Source organism: Halictus rubicundus, chromosome 16 (genome assembly GCF_050948215.1).
Source record: "Halictus rubicundus isolate RS-2024b chromosome 16, iyHalRubi1_principal, whole genome shotgun sequence".
NCBI classification, from domain to species: Eukaryota; Metazoa; Arthropoda; class Insecta; order Hymenoptera; family Halictidae; genus Halictus; species Halictus rubicundus.
The window spans coordinates 7,170,992-7,189,049 of record NC_135164.1 but is presented as its reverse complement, the minus strand read 5'-3'; the positions used below and the strand labels follow the sequence as shown (position 1 = coordinate 7,189,049).

Below are 18,058 nucleotides of genomic sequence, written 5' to 3'. Positions count from 1 at the left end.
GGGTGTTCTAGCTCGCGAGAAATATCGGTATTCATCGGGAAATCTCGGAATCGCTTATCTGTCAGCTGACGATAAGTCGGCCATGTCACCGTCCACTCGTGTTTCTTCCCGTGCGTATGCCGTGCGTACACCATGACAGTTTTAAATTTTTGCTATCGCAACGTTCGCGCGGTTTTCTGCATCTAGCACCGGGAAAGGATTTTCCTGGATTCGCCGGCCGAGCAAGTAAGTCATCGTCAACTATTTTTTCGCTCCGTTTCGTCGAGGTTGCCACACTTCGATAGGACGATATCGTGGTTTTTTTCCCCGATCTTTAAACCGAGAAACTTTCGGACACGGTCGAAATGAAAATCGAAGCGGAGGCGCCATTACGTCGACGCGTCCCGCCGATGCGAAAGATTTTTTAACCTGTTTAAAAATAACACCGCACGATGATTCGGTTAGCTAATTCGATAAAGCAGTCCGGAGTCAAAGGAATAATCATCGAATCCCCTTCGATCCTTATATAACGACATTTATTCATCACTGGAAAAAGGGGCTTCTGTGTCGTGTAAGACGGTTCCCGCACGCTAATTCAATTCGACCGGACATCGTTGCTTAACGAATCCGATGGGAAGCGATTGTCGATAGGAATGTTGATCGAACGATCTGCATTATTAACTTGCGCCGGTCGACTTCGCCAAAGCCATATTTATTTTCATGGAAGCGTATACCACCGTGGTCCGAAGTAGCTGGAATTTGGATCATCTTATTTCATTTAACAGACCCGAATACGTGGTCAAAATGACCAACTTTATATATTTAATACACGCGTCACAATGTTTTCCAAAGTTTTCCGCGATTACTTATTTTTAAAGAGATATATATATATCGACTGATTTGAATGAAAAACAATTTAATATCTCTTCTTTAATACACATTACGCTTTAAAAATAATTATTATAGGCACAGTAATTAGGTCCCTTACCCGTGGCAACGCTAACGTAGAAACATACAGGGTGTCCCGAAAATGTCGCGAAACCTTGGAAGGGGTGGTATTTCCAATTCGCCGCCGGAAAAGTTTAAATTTCGAATCGCGACAAATGCGAAATAGTACTTTCATTTATCAGTTTCCGAATTATTTGCAATTCGCACGTTTCTCGCGCGCACCGGCGCTCTATCTATTTGTGCTGCAAGATGGTCTGTCCTCGAAGGACGTCGTCGCGAGTGAAAGAACTCCTCTGTTTAGCAAATAAACAAGTTCTGGGTTTTATCTTTCAAACCCGTAGCCACGACGTTGCAAATTCCTCGCGAAATTCCTCTTCGAGTTTAAATCCAACCGAGCCGGCGGCTTTCAATTTTTTCGCCGTCCTCTTTATAATTTCAACGACGCGTGCACTCGAAAGACGAGTTGTCGCCGTCGCAAACGGAAACGGGAAAATATTACCGTTCATTGTTTTTGTACACTGCGCAATTTCAAAAGCACTTTAGCAACTTTAGCGTTTAATTCATTCTATGCAGCGAGCTCGTAAACTTTCTACGGCAAAGCACGAAGGACAAGGCTTGCCGCAGAAGCGTACAGCCTGTAAAAATCTATAAAAGCAACATACAGGTAACGCAGACAGTGTTAAAGTAGCCTAATGCTACGAACGTCCCGAATGTTGACGTTCCCGACAACCCTAAAAATTCTAACAAAATTTACTGTAATTTAATTAATAGAACTGTAGCTATGGTAGATTTACTACAACCTTTCAGCCATTTAATATTTCTAACTCTTAAGACATCTGTTGTAAACACATGTATGCATTACGGAGCATTAGAAGCGAGTATTTTATACTATTTTATAAAAATAACAAAGTAATATTCAAATATCTATCCTTTTTATAATATACAGAGTGTCCCAAAAATGTATTTTCTTGAATCAGGCGATTCTTGGGGTCATTCGAAGTAACTTTTTCCTTTGCGAAAATGTTCCCCGCGGCTTCGTTAAGGAGTTATTAACGAAAAACACGGACCAATCAGGGCGCGACTATAGTAGACGGATTCCAACATGGCGACAGATTCCGCTGAGCGTGACGTTGCCATTGGCCGAGCCGGAATCCGTCCGCTGTAGCCGCGCTCTGATTGGTCCGTGTTTTTCGTTAATAACTCGTTAACAAAGCCACGGAGAACATTTTCGTGAAGGAAAAAGTTATTTCAAATAACCTTGGGGATCACCCTTTTCAAGGAAATCTAACGTTTTTGGGACACGCTGTACACTTAAAGAAATTCGTTAAATAATTCTCGTACTTGCAATCTGAACGCTAGGTTTACGGAGCATTAACAGTGAGTATTTTGCATTACTTTATAAAAACACGAAGAATGTGTCTATCCAAGTTTTCAGCCATTTTTTAAATATATATCTAAGGAAATAAGTTTGTTGAGTAATTCCACGTAGATGGATCTTCACAATCTCAATAATCGTGAATTAACCCTTAGCACTCGAATGTCGACTGTAGGGCGCCACTAAAATTGCTGTATTATTATTCAAAATATTTTTTACATTATTAAATTAGTTCGCATTTAATAAATTAGTAAATATTTGAGTACTGTACGAGTAAATTGCACCATTTTCGTATGTATAGCATGAAAACATACATATAGAAGGGAAATATTCAAGGTCGGAAAAAATGTTTCGTTTTGGAGTTGAAATGGCTTCGAGTGCAAAGGGTTAAAAATATTAGAGCCCGTCATTTTGACCGATCCCGTAAACCCAGCGTTAATTACTCGCGCGGGGTCGTTGCAATTTCGATTCCGGTGTAACTTCCTACTTAATTATTCCCTGTGGGATGCAGCGGTGATCCCAGTAGCAAGCTGACCCAGAGTAATGGCCGACCCCATGCAACCAGTTAAGAATTGTGCACAAATAGGGGCGCGCGTAACTAAAGGTTAATTAGTTTAGTTTGGGTGAGAGCGGTCGCGATCGATTTGTTTCTTAAACAAATAAGGAGAAGGGCCGGGATTGGCGGGGTTGCCGGTGGGTAAATAAATAGGAAAAGGAGAGGGTTAAGAGACGTATCCATCCGGCTTGTTCCCTAAAGAGGAAACGGGAGGAGGCGTTTTGCGCGCGTGGACTCCGCGCCGCGCCGCGCCGCGAGGCTTGAATTTTGTCGACCACGCGAAAAAGGACAAAGGCCGGAGACTTTTATCCGTCGGATAAACGCTGGTACGACGGGGCGCATCCCACACGAGCTGTACAACAGAGTCCGGCTCGGTTAGGTTACCTACGTTACACTCCGATAAAAATTGATTCGCGCGAATGGCGGCAGTCGCGTTACCGGCCGCCGACGCGATCGAAAATGCCGCGACCGAGATTTTTCCCCGAGACCCGGGAAAAACCACTGGCCGTGTTTCTCTCGAAACACGGAACCGGAGGAAACCATCATGGTCTCGGCACGTTTGTAACTAAAAGCGGACCGTGTTTCTGATAGCTGCGAGATCCGCTATCTGGGACGCGCAAATGGGAGTATCAACTCGGGAATTGCGTGCTTTGAGCAGACCGCGCATTGTCTTCCTGCGAATTTTCATAATTCCGCGGATTCGTGGGCGACTCTGAAGAAAATCGTAGAGTTTCCTTTGTTCGCAAAGTATCCCTCTGCATGGACCGTATTGTTGTTGGATTCCGGGTTTGGAAATCGCGAGTACAACAGTTTATAATAAAATCGAGAAGAGTTTTATTCAAGTTTATACACGGTGGCGAGTTTAAGGTACAGCGATGTAACATTCTGCACTGAAATATGCAAGAAGAAGCTCTAATGTTGTTTTCGACGGGCTGCTATATATATAGGTCGAAAATCTGCGACTTTAACCCATAAACTCGCATCTTGAAACGTTTGTAGCTCATTGCAACATTGACCGATTTTTATGAAATTTTCAGTATGCATGTAAGTTACCGAAATCTACAAAGCGCATTTTTTAAATTATCGTTATAGGCTCAGATGAAAAAGTTGAAAAATCACAATTTTTTCATTTTTTTATCATTCCAACCAATCGTAATCTAAGAAAATGTTTGTTTAGTCATTCTCTGGCAAACTAGTTGGTCTATCATATAAAAAAGATTCTACTCGTTTGGACCAATTTTGAAAAAGTTATTCCGCTTGAAAAGGTGTTAGCATACTTTCCGCCGCTAGTGTATGTGGTTTTTTAGAGGAAATTTGTGGAAGGGAGTAGAAAAGGCTTGTTGTGGACAGGATGACGTGGAAGAGACAAAGTCTTAGGGTCCGTTTGGTCCTGATGATTCAAGGGTTTTGGCTGACGTGTCTATGATCATCATGATGCGTTGGTGTTTAACTAGAGCCTAGGGTTATCGGGTGTACAACGTTGTTGTCGATTTCGTGCTTCGCCAATTTTCAGGCTGAGGTTTATTCTCAGTCCAGGCTAAGGTTTTCAACGACAACGGTGTACCGATCTTTTAACGATCGGTTACCACCCGCGAGTAACGCAGAAGTTGTTGCAACCGATACGCAGGAAACTTTTATTAAACCATCGGTGACGCGGTCTGAATATCGAATTGTCCTTCGATCGATGATTCATTGGCATCGAGTCGACTAGTTTGAAATAACTTTTCTAGTCGTGGGCGGGAAACATACCGTCCCCGATCGGCCGTCGAAAGAAAGCGATTATCGAATCGACCGATCGAGCTTGTCCGAAATGCTCGGCGAACCTGCCGGTATTATCTGCTCAGCACCCTTTGGTAAATTGTCAATGGAGGAAAATATCCTGCCGCCGTTTGTATAATGGAGTACAAAGCCGGCCATTGAATAGACTCCGGGAAAATGGAGGACTTCCGAGGATCGATCTTGTTCTACCTGACACGAAATCCTTCGGCTACGAGCCGGGCTTACAACGAACCGTTTCCGTTTCCTGCGGAGGAGAATGGAGACTCAGAATTCTCTTTTTCTATTCTATCTTCTCCTACGAATCAGAAAAACGGGACCAGAAAGCGGAAAATATTAAATACAAAAAATTCTTTAATATAACCACGTTTTTAAGACGGACGAAAAAGTACAAAATAAGTTTTCCTAGCCTCGTACAGATTCCTAACCTCGTACAGGTAGTCCTGAAAATTGTGAATTTTGAATAGCTATGAAAACACTTGTAACATTTAACCAGATAACTGCGGAGTTTAATTTTAAAAATCACTTAAGGGCGCGGAATTAGAATCAAACAATGACGAGTATACAAACGCAGGCCAAATGCTGCTATTATAAATTTTACAATAACAGTAAAGCAAAACGAGAAAGAATTACATTTTTATTCGATAAGAAATTAACCATTCATTAACGTCAACCGCACCGCAATAGAGATTTACGCGCTTAACTAGTTTAACGAAAAACATGGGGCATGAATAGTTCACCTAATAAGTAATTAAAAATTTTATTGCACTGAAAATGATACGAACTGTTGTGCGAGTTTTCTCAACGGCAACTACTCGTCACACTTTTTAGTATTATCTTGCGCCCCACGTTTTTCGTTTTAAATCTCACCAGCTATTTTCATAGCTATTGAAAATTCACAATCACAAATTTTCAGGACTATCTGTACGGGGGTAGGAGAAACTATTTTATACTTCTTAGCTCGTCTTGAAAACGTGGTATATTAAAAATTTGTTTCTGCTCAAACAATTATTGTCTGCTTTTTGTGTGTGTTGTCAGCCAGTTCTGAGCTATGTTTAACACTAGGTTTACGGAGCACTAAAAATGACTATTTTACATTTCCTTATAAAAATAACACGAATATATCTATCAAAATCTGTAGCCATTTTTTAAATAATACATACCCAGAGAAATCAATTTGTTAAACAATTCCTCATGGATCCATGTTTGTAATCTCAATATTCGTCAATTAAAAATATTAGAATCCGTCATTTTGACGGGTCCCGTAAATCTAGTGTTAAAGTTTCGAGTCCCTAGCTCATCAAAATTTGTACCGAGCAGACAAACAGACAAGAAAGCGAGTTGATGAAAACGTGGTAACAATGAAAAGTTACCCCCTCTCTGCCAGTAACGGAGTATGTCACGTGACCGGGCCGTAGGGGAATATTGCGGTAGGAGGGGAAATTAGGGTGGGGGGAAACAAGTCTTGATCTATAGCAAAAACTGCTGCGAATGCGTTTTTACTTTCCGTGTCCTGCGACGGCAGAAACTTTTGTGGACACCCTGCGTTTGAATATCATTTTATTTTTCCATTATGTTCGATGAAAGAGGTAGCTGGCCGGTTGGTTGCTTTTGATCCAGTAAACCCGTGAGACGACCTTCAACGTTATCTCGACGATCATCTGAAATAACCTGTTCGCTCTGAACGCTGCAACGCATATTAACCCTCGGACACCTGCCGGTTCTAGGCCTATGCCGGAGTCATTTCTGACCCACACCGAGATATTTCGCTAGAGTTCTCTTTCGATATAAGACGATGGCTCGGGACCGGCTTTCGTCGTATTTCGAATGAAGCAGAAGGAGAGGGCTAGCGATTTTCTTATTTCGAAATGAAAGCCGTCGTTTTATATCGGAATAAAATTATGCAAATTGACGGTCGCTCGAGCTTATCCCCACCGCGACGGGTCGCGAAAGACTCCGGCATAGCATACGAAGGGTTAAAGACAGGTTATCGATCTACTCCATCGAGTGGTATGAATTAAAAATATCTAACTACTGAATCAAATTCAATTTTGCAAGACCCCACCAATTTCTCGGCTCCTTTCAATTCTAATCCCCGACGAGAAATCGATGATCATTCTTTTTCACGCAGGCCGCTAACGTCGAGGTGTTTGCTTACCGAGGCCGCGGCATTGTAGGTCATCGAATTCGTAATTGCATCAGCTGAGGTCTATGAAAATTATGAAACAGATCACTATGAATAGAACATGAAAAATATCGTGTCCCACTTGAAGAAATCAAGCTGACCCAAAGCCTTCGAATACCCTGCGACATGTAGGACGCGTTTCCTTCGTTTCTCACTGCAATTTCATCGAGAATTTTTCAAAAGAATTTTCGCATTCGGCAGGTAAACCAATCGAGGTAATGACAAAGGTATGAACGCTTTGTTAAACGATTTCACGGTTACTCTCTTCCGAGAGAGTCTGAAACGATCTCGCGGTTAGGTTACCGGATCTTTATCGGCATTCCTTGTTTGCTCTTATCGGGGGAGGGGGGATCTACTCGGGATCGATTTCGCGGATCGGTATTCCGCGTTCGAGCGGTTTCCGCTATTCTTAGACCGAAACGCGGGGAAATTTTCAGCGTCTTGGCCACCGGAATTTACGAGCTTATCGATTCGCGAGAATCAGGGGCAAGAACGCGCGCAGATACTCGATGAAATTCGTTCTCCTCGCGTTCCTCGCACCGGTAGCCTACTCTCCGTGTCTCTATGCGTGTAGTACGTGTATCCGTGCAAGCGCGTTTCGCGGAATAAAGAAACGGTGCAAATGGATCGCGGTTACGATGATAAGTTATCGTGGGGCGGATACGACGAGCGAAATCCAATCCGCTCCAGGTGCGCTATCGCTCGCATACTCGATCGAACCGACCGATCCATCCGTCACTAGATCGCGACGATATCTTTTTCGTGACAAATCCGGAGGATTAAAAATATCGAAAAAGCGTCGTCCAGCGTGCTCTTTGTGACAACGAATTACGGAGAAAAGCAAAATGAAATTAGGCAGTCGAGTGAAACATTTGCGACAAAGATTGTCGTTGTCCCGGCAACGACAATCGAAGTCGTGATCCGATTGTTGTTGGATTCGTCCTCGATCGTCGTTCCCGTCCCGTAGATCGAATTCTCTCCGACGGTTTTTCACGCTTTCTACACCTCCGGAGGGGGGAAAAAAAAAGAACAGTTGTTCGATGATCGGTCGCGATAGATTCGCGAGTCAAAACCGAAATAATTATACGGACAATAGAAAGTCGCAACGCGGGTGAAAACGAAAGTTCTTCGAAGATCCGCGCCGTTGTGAAATTGAAAGAGGAAAGTATCGAAGAGGGAACGACCGGCTCTCGTCGAGATTAGTTTCGAAAATTAATTACGATACTACGTTGTATCACGCCAAACTGCATAATTCGTGCAGAAGTGAAAGTAAAATCTTGAATTCTTTTTTCTTTTCTTCTCGCTGCCTCGCGGTCTTGCTGCGAACACAATCTCGGAGCGTGAATTATGTTTACGGATCCTCTATCGTCCCTCGGCGCGGTCGGAGAGGGATTTTCGCGATAATAGCCGAGCGTAAGAGCCGGTCAGTTAGGCGAGCGTCGATACAAATTAATCATTTACGGACGAGGATTTTTTTAGAATACAAAGAATATTTTTCTCGGAGACGTAGATTTTGCATCAGGGGAAAATGAACAATTACAGGGTGAACGTGCCTAATTTCGACCCCTGCCTAGTCAGTCGGCCGAAAATAATATTTACTAAACTTCTGTAGATTTGAACGAAAATAGTGTGTCAACAATAACAACTCTTAAGATGACTCACTACCGGGACAATTATACTCCTGATCTTTTGTTGTGTACACAATTAAATATGTACAACCTGAAGGATTGAATGTACAATCCTGATGTCGCCAATATGTCGACATTCGTCCTCAAAGTTCGGTTACGATGTGTGAGACCGTTTCAGTGTGATAATACTTTATAATACCTTTTTCAATCCTCATTTACAATCCTCGGGCTGCAGTGGGTCAGAAGTGGAAACCTAATAATACGCGCGGGCCGCAACGGACGCAATATTAAATACTTAAACATACTGATCAAATAATTTTAGATAGTGGAATGTATATGTTATTTTTCACAATAAAAATAAACGACACCGCATAAGGTGTGGTGGGACAATTGGCTGTTTGTCTTGTATGATAGGATGTTTGTCTGATATAAATCGACTTTTATCGCGAGATTGTGTATCGCGACTCGATTTTTGTTTCCGTGGCTGTTTTCCTTCCTAGATTCCAGATATGCGCGGCGCGTCTTCATAGAATTGCGCGATACTCGCGAAATTTTAGTGCGACTGCTCCGTACAGCGTGCAACGCGTGGCAGAGGAGAGGTTCGCATAAATTTATCGCATCGCGTCGCGTTGCATCGCATCGAATTGCGGGAAGGTTTCGCGTACCGCGGAATTACGCCAGCGTGACCCTAATTATTTTTTTCCACGTTGCTAGTTTGCCCGAATGCGCGAATAGAGTTGTACTCGAGCTGCCGCGTCCCACGGCGTGTGATATTCTGCCGATCTGACCGGAAAAGAGTTCGTTTCGACAATAGTCGAAATGTAGAAAAAAAAACGTTATACAACACTCCTACATTATCCATATTTTACGAATATATGCACTTTCTTTTAGTAATTAACTATTATTTACTTACAAATCTCTAACGTCCGACTAACCTCGTTGTGACGTCCACGCCGGCATGATTAATTCTATATTTTGTTGTTGTAGTAAATACATTGCACTAGCGTGTTGCAATGATATTTTACGGGTGTTATTTTACGATTAATTATTTACTTAAAAATCTCCAACGCCTGACTAACCTCGTTGTGACGTCCACGCCGGCATGATTAATTCTATATTTTGTTGTTGTAGTAAATACATTGCACGAGCGTGTTGCAATGATATTTTACGGGTGTTATTTTACGATTAATTATTTACTTAAAAATCTCCAACGCCTGACTAACCTCGTTGTGACGTCCACGCCGGCATTATTAATTCTATATTTCCTTTTTCTTGTAAATACATTGCGTGTTGCAATGATATTTTACGGGTGTATACTACTCTATTATGGTATTGAAGATACATACACAGTGAATTCTCGATATAAGTCAACACCACGGGTCCTGCCAGCGTCGTGTATCGGGGTATACCCTGCGACAGTGGGGATAATTCCGCGACGTTTATCACCCAGGCCTTGGCGACATATACAGAGAAATCACTGTATACCTTTTTCTCTTATGAAAAAAAAAAAATATGTCAAAATAGTCTTCCAAGGGCGCTTCGCGAACGCAAGATGCAACTTTTAATTTTAAAATATACACAGAGTTTCAGATCGGCAAAGTATCACACCGTGCGTCGGTTGGTTGCGAGGCCGACGCGACGGTGCACACTGTACACACGATCACCGCGACGATAATTACAACGATGACGAGAAATGCCGTGCACGCACCGCCTACGCCCTCGTGAGAAAGAAAAAAAAAAAAAGCACGACGCCCGTATGTCTTTCATAGTCAACAACGAAGCGTTCCTATGAATGCCATGAACGTGTCGGCGATTTTTACCTGGACACGTTCCCCGTCGCGTCGCCGGAGCAAACGAACACGATCTCGACGGAAGCAACGAATCCAGCTGGGAAACCTTAGGTTTTCGCATATGTGAAATGTCGGATTTTGGAATGCAAATGTTATGTAAAGTATGGCGCGTTCGTCCGTGAACTCGCTCTCCCAGTACGGCGCGATCGTCCGCAAGTCTGTCTCCCAGGGACGGCGCGCCTGTCCGCGGACGGCACAAAAGCCACTATAGTGGCTCGTATCGTTCGAACTGATGCTTTCCACGGAAACCACTATAGTGGCGTGTACTGTACTTAAGGAGTTAACGCTAGAACTACCGAGTAATAAATACGACTGACGTGTATTGCTTTGTAATAATGACAAGACTACTTCTACTCAAACACCTCATACCATTTTTAGTCTAACGTGTGCTCCAATAAAGAAGTTCATTCAAAAATTTCTGATGAAAACATTTTTATAATTTTTGTAATTGTGAAAGAAAGAATTAGTAACCAGTCGTTTTTACTGGATCGGTGGTTCTAGTGTGAGCTATAAAGCTGACCCTTAGAATCCTATCGTCAATTTTGATTTAGATGTCTAATTTTACTCGTCAATCAATTTGATTTCAATCCTTTTTACATGCGTGGAGAAGCAACGTATTGACGACAGAATTACGTGAATTCTGGTAAAATTGTAAAAGAAACTAATGCTGAAGAGAAACCATAAAACGTAGATGACAACCTAGAAAACAAAGAACGCGAATGACCAAAAAATTACATCTGCATCTTGAAATTCCTTGAGAGAATGCTTTCATCGTAACGGTGCTTACATTCGCCGATAAATCGATTCAGATAAAAATTTGCGTTAGCTTAACGTTAAAGTCGGACGTTTCATATGCAACAACCTAATGCATAGAATCGGTCGGTGCACGCGACGCGTAGGAAATTCGCCATCCCCATTGTGTGCGATCATTATACCGCGGCGGCACGGCATCGGCACGAAGTCAACAGCGCAGACCGAAAATATCGATTGTCTGCAATCGGGCCTGCCGGTCACGTCTCAATGACAATACAAAAATGGGGGGGGGGGGGGGGAACGGTCGTTCGATAAGGACCCGAGCGACGACTCCGTCGGAAGACACGTCCTCTTTCCTGCGAGCCCGATCGATCTCGATTTTTTAACGAGTTTTCGAAAATCAGGCTGCCACGACGAATCGTTTCCCTACGGTTCTGTACAATTCCGTAGACCCGTTGATCGCAGGCGTTCCGAAATAACAGCGCGCGAGGTAAATAGACCAGAAAATGTGAGAAACCGTTGATCACCGAGAAAGAACGCGAATGCAACAAATGTTCGTATTCCGTGGCGTCGTATTCGGTGGATGCACCGAAATACCGTTCTAATCTCTATTCTTGGTTCACGCCTCCCACGTAGCGCGACAAAAATGTAACGGCCCTCGAGTACACTGGACGCGAGAGACGCGCGCGGTTGATCCATTGTTTTTTATTTTTCTCTTTCGGAAAAGCGAACGTTTAGTCGTGGTCGCCGAGAAACTCGTTTGATTCTGTCCTCGTCGAACGATCAATGCCGGCAGCAGTCTCCGGGCGCGAGCATGCGACTGGACGCGTAATGACTAATGACTTACACAAGCCGGAGCGCATTATCTTTACCTTGAGTCACACGGAATCTTTTTGTCTCGCCGGTTTACCTGCCAGTGTCTCCTCCGAGCTAATAATCCTCGGGAATGACTGGTTCGGCATTGAAAAGTTCCTGATTCACGGAAAGTTCGCTCGATCGGTGATTCATCGGTTCGCCGAAGGGAGATATTAGGTTGGCAAGAAAGTCATTTCGGTTTTCACTAATAGATGGCTTTATGTTTTGTTTAGTTGACTTTTTTTTTTATTTATTACGCATTAGGCCAGAACTGGCCTATCAGCGGACATACATAAAGTGAACATAGTACTGATAATAAATAACAGACAATATGCCTCTCAGACATATTCAGGTACTAACATTACCATCATATCAGAATATGGGCTGGAAGCTTATCGACTAAAATAATTCCTACTACATCAATTATTCCACATATAGTCAAAACATATTGACCTAAGACTAATTATTTATAATATTGGAAATGTATACCCTGATATTTGATTGACTTCTGTTAACGTTGCATTTGTTTTCTTTCTGACATTTCATAACTGCATCTTTTCGGTTACTTTTGAAGCAAATTACACGTAATTTTGATTAAAATTGTTAGTTCCGTGTCAATTTGAACATGGAGTGCAAAAACGAACGTTATAGGCACATATTGCTTTTTTATTTCCGTAGAGGTAAAAAAGCTGCCGAGGCTCGCAAAGATACATGTGAAGTTTATGGTGTGGATTGCTTAACAGAACGCACGTGCCAGAATTAGTTTAAAAAATTCCGTTCTGGAAATTTCTCACTTGAAGACGGACCAACGTTCTGGTCGACCATCTGAAGTTGATGATGACCAAATGAAAGCCATTATTGAATCGGATCGTCATATAACTGTCCGAGAGATTGCAGACAGGTTAAATGTCTCGCATACAACTATAGAATATCGTTTAAAAAGTCTCGGAATCGTTAGGAAGCTCGATATTTGGGTTCCACGCGAATTGGAAGAAATTCGCTTAACGCAACGCATCAACATATGCGATATGCATCTCAAACGAAATGAAATCGACCCTTTTCTGAAGCGAATCATCACTGGTGATGAGAAATGGGTTGTTTGCAATAACGCAACTCGAAAACGATTATGGTCGAAGCGTGATGAATCAGCCCAAACCACGCCGAAAGCTGAATTGCACCAAAAGAAGATCATGTTGTCAGTTTGGTGGGATTACAAAGGTATTGTGTATTTTGAGCTTCTCCCAAGGAACCAAACCATCAATTCAGATGTTTAATGTCGACAACTAACAAAACTGGACATAGCAATCAAAGAAAAACGGCCAGAATTGGCAAATCGCAAAGGAATCGTGTTCCACCATGATTACGCTAGGCCACACGCATCTTTGGTAACACGTGAAAAGTTATTGGAGCTTGGTTCGGAAGTGATGTCACATCCACCATATAGCCCTGACATTGCGCCATCAGATTATCATTTATTCCGAAGTTTACAAAACTCTTTGAATGGTAAAACTTTCACTAATGATGATGGTCTGAAATCGCACTTGGATCAGTTTTTCACCGAAAAGGATCAGAAGTTTTATGAGCGCGGAATTATGAAGCTACCAGAAAGATGGCAAAAGATTATAGAACAAGATGGAAAATATTTTATTGATTAAAGTTCATTGGTTTGATAAAAAAGTTGGATTTTATTTCACCTAAAAATACCGAAATTACTTTCTTGCCAACCGAATAGAATCGTCGACGAAAACTGAACGGCCTGGGACAATGAATTATATTATATCGGTAGAGCGCGTCGTCGTTAATTCGTTGTTTGTCCGCCCACGTTCGACGCACTTTGCGCCAAAGCTGCTCGTTTTATCGTGCACAAGCGGAGCACCGTTCGTTCGGTAGGCGAGTGGAAACGGCATCGGTGATTACGCCGATGGTTTGCTTTGAGCGGAACTCTTAACCGGTTATCGATGAAACGCGTCGGCTAATAGACCGATGTCCGGCGACGTTCTTTTTCATTCGCCTCGGTTGCCATTGATTTTTACCTAGCGTAACACCTGGACGAATGACATTCGTCGAATCCTTTCTCTATCGTCAGCTATAATCGCGCGTTACGTAACACGCTCTCAGGAAGGTAGGAATAAGCTTGATGCGCGATTCGCGATGCTGCAACGCAAATATAGACTAGGACTGCAATAACAGTAATGCCTCGCGAGATTAGTGATTCCCGGTCGGTAAGTTCTGGAAATATCGAGTTTCTCGAAAAGTGATTAACAGATTAAGCCTGGGGATTTAATTTGCTCTTCCTTTCGAGTGCCTTCTTCTTTCGGTTGCTTCTTTCTCCCCGTCGAGTTTTATCGATGCTATCGAATTATCGTAACTTGTACTGACAAATTACGACCGATAAGGCGATGCGCAGTTTCAGCCACTGCCTGCGCCGCCTAATCTTGGAAAATAATAGGTTGAGTCAGCTAAGATTAATGCTCGAAGCACGTATCTGCATACTCGGACGATGGAAACAGTTTTACGAGCAACACAATATTCGGTTCAAGAGGGCAAACGCCACCGGGCGAGAATCTTTTGTTCGTATTTATCAAGCAGACGCTAATGAAAAGAACGCGATGGATTTCTTAATTGCAATCCGCGGATGCACCGTAGTGGAACGTGCAGTGCTGGACGAAGTAATAGGACGCTTTATACATTTATACATTTCGCACGTTTCAGCGTAGAAAATGTACGCTTCGCGCACCCCGTGGATCGACGGAAGGCATATTTAACGATTTTAATTGGAGGCACCGATAACAAGTTTAAAAATAAAGCTTTACTTTTTTCTTCGCAATTTCCACGTTTATCATTCTTCCCCGCGCTGTATCGCAGCTACGCACAGTGGTCCAGAGTAATTAGCTGTAAAAAGCAACTTGCGTACATTCGATGTTTATCGAATAATATTTCCTAAACTACTAATTTTTCAATATAGATGAGTTAACACTTTTTTTATAAAGAATGTCTAACTACATCGCGCATTGATGCATCAAGAAGTATATAATTCCATTAAAAAAAACGAAGTTGACCTTCATATGACCTTAACTCGTTCACCCACGAGTAAACTAATAACACCAAATTATGCCTCACACGGCACCATTAAATTGTTATCTGAAAGAAATCAAGATGTCAAAATCGGGTGAGACACCTTGTATATTGCTTCTTAAATGTCCATTCCGAAACGGTGAAATTGTTGAGGTTTATTGAAAATTGTGATTAGAGCAAGCATTCATTTCAAGCAAACATTTTCCACGAATATCTTGGAAACTGCTGCAGATAGGAAAATGGTGTACATGGCAAAATTGTGTGTCTTTTTATAAGAAATACACCTGCGGAGACAGATTTCAAATATCACCATTTGTTTCAATAATATCATTAATATAATAATATTATAATACTAGGACTCGGTTAGGGGGCGTATATATGGATGGTGCGATGTGTGATTGCGGAGAGTAATTATAATAGATAAACTGTAGCAAATTGCGAAAATATTATAATACTAAATATCATTCATTATTCACATGTTGTCGCAATTTATCGGGCATATCCGGTGCTCCGACAAGAAAATCTCCCAAACAAAAAGTAATCGGTACTCTTCTATAAAGTTCAATATAAAAGATTCATTTTTCAAAATAAGAAATTAGTGTCACCTTGATCTTTCAATTGTCACCATATATTGTTTGCTCGGTAATGTTGCAGTTGACGTCAAGACGAATCCAAAGACCTACTTTGCCATGGCTTTAACACTAGAACTACCGAGCCCTAAACGTGACTTACGCTTATCCCTTTATAATAACAGCAGGATTGAATTTGCTCAGGTTTCGTACGATTTTTATGGTGACATACACTCCAAAGAAGAGATATATTAAAAAATGTCTCGTGAAAACGTTTTCATAGTTTCCCAGTCATTTAGACTGGTTCGGTAGTTCTAGTGTTATGTCTAGAAACGGTGCAAAAATCATTGCGAACTTCCTCGATCTGGACCACTGCGCGACGCTCGAACACAAAGAAGCGGGGTCGGGAGTGGACGGGGTACGAGGTTGTCTTCATCAACACGGAAATGCGTGCACGTCTCGTCCCATTGACGCAGTCGGCAGGGTGTTGACACGAGTGTTGCGAATGCCTACTCTCTGTTTCCCGCAAAGAGATCGACGACGTTGCTCGCAATCTGTGACGCGCGCGGCTCGAGTGTCCGTGCGCAGAAAGAATCGTTGCATCACGATCTCCCGTAGATCCTCTCCCGTGTCCCCCGTGAATCATGTTCCGCATTTAATTGCCTCGAGTGGCGGGCCGGCGCGACGGCCCGTACTCTCTCTCTCTCTCTCTCTCTCTCTCTCTCTCTCTCTCTCTCTCTCTCTCTCTCTCTCTCTCTCTCTCTCTCTCTCTCTCTCTCTCTCTCTCTCTCTCTCTCTCTCTCTCTCTCTCTCTCTCTCTTTCTCTCCGCGCTACGTTTAGAAGTCACTTCAAACTGCATAGAGTCCGGAAAAGACGGAAAGAAGACGAACGTGTTTCGGGTTCTATTTTCGCCGGCCGAAAGGTCTCGTATTTCTGACGACTCGGCCTGTCGTGGTTCCCGTTTTGATCGGCGAGCCTCGTCGCCTCGGCCCGAACGCTCGTTTCCGAAAAATTCAAGGGTGCCAGCCCGCGGTAATACTATTCCAAAACTATCCCCCTATTTTCTCGATGTTACACCCCGTTACCAGATTCTTCGGTGAAGAGAAATCGATGAGAACGCCCGATGTTGTAATCGATACAGTGATCGAGGTTTTCGTACGCACCGGCGAAGCAAATATTGTCTGATCGTTGTACACACGATGCCCCGAAAGTTTTCGAAAAATTCAAGGGTGCCAGCCCACGGTAATACTATTCCAAAACTATCCCCCTATTTTCTGGATATTACACTCCGTTACCAGATTCTCCGGTGAAAAGAAATCGATGAAAACCCCCATTGATATCGATACAGTGATCGAGGTTTTCGTGCACACCGGCGAAGCAAATATTGTCTCATAGTTGTACACACGATGCCCCGAAAGTTTTCGAAAAATTCAAGGGTGCCAGCCCACGGTAATACTATTCCAAAACTATCCCCCTATTTTCTCGACATTACTTACACTCAGTTAGGAGATTCTCCGGTGAAGAGAAATCGATGAGAACGCCCGGTGTTGTAATCGATACAGTGATCGAGGTTTTCGTACACACCGGCGAAGCAAATATTGTCTGATCGTTGTACACACGAACGTGCCGTGCGTGCTCGTTGTTTGCGGGCCAAATTTACAGATTCTTGATAGTAGTAATCAAAAAACGAGCACTGTGCTGTAATTTATTTTACGGTCACGGTGACTATGCCTGTGATTTCTTGAAAGAGGAAGAAAAGATGTTGTCTGTGTGTTCTCCAATCGTTGTACAGGGCGGTGCAACCGGACAGGGGATGATTCTATGTGTGAAAACAAGTCGAGAAAGGGGAGGAACATTTTTTGGTTTGACGCCACGTTTTCGAGAAATTCGAGTTTGGAGATGCAGAGGGTACGCGTGTCATTCGACAGGAACCGTGACAGAGGAGGGGAAAGGTTAGGAATTGAGGGGAAAAGTTACCCTCTCTCCGCCAGTGAAGGATTATTAGGGAGAAAGGGAAATTAGGGTGGGGGAACAAGTCTTGGTTTGGCGACACTGGACAGGAGTCGTCCGACGCGTCTGACCATGACCAACCAATTCTACTTCCTGCATATAAAAGTGACTATTTTACATTGCGTTGTAAACATAACAAAATTGTAGTTATTTAGATTTTCAGCCATTTCTATTGTAATATGTGCTCATAGAAACGAATCTATTGAACAATTCTTCTCAATTGCGTCCTTGCACTCTTAATAATTGTAAATTTAAAAATGTCGAGTCCACCATTTTGACGGGTCTCGTAAATCTAGTGTTAAACTCGATTTTCTCGAAAACGAGGCGTTCGACGAAAAAATGTTATTCCCCCTTTTCGACATATTTTTACATGCAGAATCATCCCCTAGTCGGCCACACCCTGTATATTAACAACAACAAAGTTGCCTGTCAGTTTACCACGTCTCCCGCCGGCATGCATCAATGGCGGTACAAAAATGGTCAATTTTCACTTGGGCG

The 18,058-nt window shown here is 42.8% G+C and overlaps 1 protein-coding gene across 5 annotated transcripts in view; it reads left to right on the top strand.

Moving 5' to 3' along the window:
• Mical (Molecule interacting with CasL) overlaps window positions 1-18,058 on the top strand; it is a 61,343-nt gene that overhangs the window by 816 nt on the left and 42,469 nt on the right. The gene's annotated exons all lie outside the window — the stretch shown is intronic.